This window comes from Leiobunum rupestre, chromosome 9, assembly GCF_980474605.1.
Source record: "Leiobunum rupestre chromosome 9, qqLeiRupe1.1.hap1, whole genome shotgun sequence".
Taxonomy (NCBI): Eukaryota; Metazoa; Arthropoda; class Arachnida; order Opiliones; family Sclerosomatidae; genus Leiobunum; species Leiobunum rupestre.
The window spans coordinates 29,595,663-29,597,542 of NC_143392.1; positions in this window are offsets into that span (position 1 = coordinate 29,595,663).

A 1,880-nucleotide genomic window follows, 5' to 3' on the forward strand; every position below is an offset into this window, starting at 1 on the left:
AACAAGTTTTCTCGAGGCAAATTAGACAATTGAGATCAAAGTGCCAGATCAATACCGAAATTTTTCGTTTTTGTTTGCATTTCAAAGGGAGTGGTAGCGTTGCATTTTTAATGAGCATTGGTAAAGTAAAAAACTAAGCACTGCAAATTAACCAAATTACAAGTTTTAATTGCGATTTAAATATTTTAGCACTTCGACTTTTCCAAGTCATTGATGCAACGAAATTGACTATACACTTTGATCTTAGGGACTTGAAGTTCCGAAATGGTAGAACAAAATATCGCTGGAGCTGTGAGCGATGTAGGAGGTCACGATAATGGCTAAAACCAATCCAATTACGATCTGCTTATGTTATCATTCAAGGTAACCAATGCCCCAATTTGTGTCACTATTGGAGGAATTTCATGCAGTGCTGTTTGTGTTTTGATAGAATAATTCTTTTGGTGGAGATAAAACTATGTTCAGCGGCTTTTTTTAATAACCTTTCAGTTATTTTTTAAATATCTTTAACTGGAAGAATCAACACAAAACCATATAGTTTGATTATATTTAAGTTAATTTTAATCAATCAGCTAGGCTAATACCCAAGGCACTACCTTAGCCCTAAGTCATCAAGCGACTTTTAGGTGGCCGGGTTACAATGCGTAGGAGGGTGGTGGCAAGCCCTGCAAGCTACGCGAACCAACAGCTCCCTACACTTACTATTACCGTTAACCTCAAAAAGTTTTTATGAAAGGGAAACCGAAGAGCTCGGGGAAAACCCCTTAAACCAGTGGGGAGAGAACTTGCAAACGCAGAAGGAGTAGTTCCGAGTTATCACCCAGTGCCACAAGCTGGGATCGTACCCGGCTCCTCTTGCTGCGAGGTGAAAGTGCTAACCACTCCGGTAAACAGGTAAAAATTTAAAATCTGTTCAGAGCACATTTTCAACTAAGATCCTTAATCATTTTGTAAAAAATATTTAAATCACACTTTAACGATCGTTTTAGCCTAATAGATTAGGTTTTTATATTATTTATTAGAGTTTCAACACTTCTAAACATTCAAAACTTTTTATTGAATTGAATAATTTATGAATTAATTAAAAACGAAGCGTACTGGTTGGAAACTATTTAATTGTGTGTTACTCTAACTATACAGCACGATGCTGCCCAGAAAACGTTACAAAACACTCACATGGTTTTTAACGAACTAAAGAAAAAGCTTACTTATGCTTTTTTAATTAACCTTAAGAAATTAATACAAGCCAGCCATTCTTGATAAGGCTATAGCTTTTTATCTCAAAAGTAAAAAAGGAAAATTCATTGTTGTTTGGAGAAACGGCGCCAATGTTGCTGTAGATTAAACGGATTTGGTGTTCCAATCCTAAAACTCTAATTTATTATTTTCTTGGCGTCAACAAAGATAAACGTATTTCGAGCTTGAAATATTTCATCTTACTTTCAATAATGTTTAAATAGTCAATAAATTCTGTCAGAAGTCACAAATAAACCGATGGTACCCTTTCCGTGTTAAAGAAGCCAGCATAAGTAAAATAACTTGTAATAGTAAGTATGACGGCTGTAATCTTTAGTGGTGCCTTCAGGAGTCCTTCACAAGCCCCCGATTTCTGGGTGCGCCATTGGTCACTTTACCGTTTTATACGTATTTATACTTGCTATTTTCGCCAATGACAAACTGCCAAATCCAAAAATCCAAATCAGTCAGTTCGATTTCGTAATTTGTTAGATAGTCACTGTGAAGACGAATTGGTTAACCGTTAACTAGCTTATCTAAAAGAAGTTTCATTGACGAAAGAACATGAAAACAACCAATCTCCTCGCTAGCTAGAGTCAAATTGGAAAATTAATTTCGATCCGGGAACAAAAAAACGGTATTGA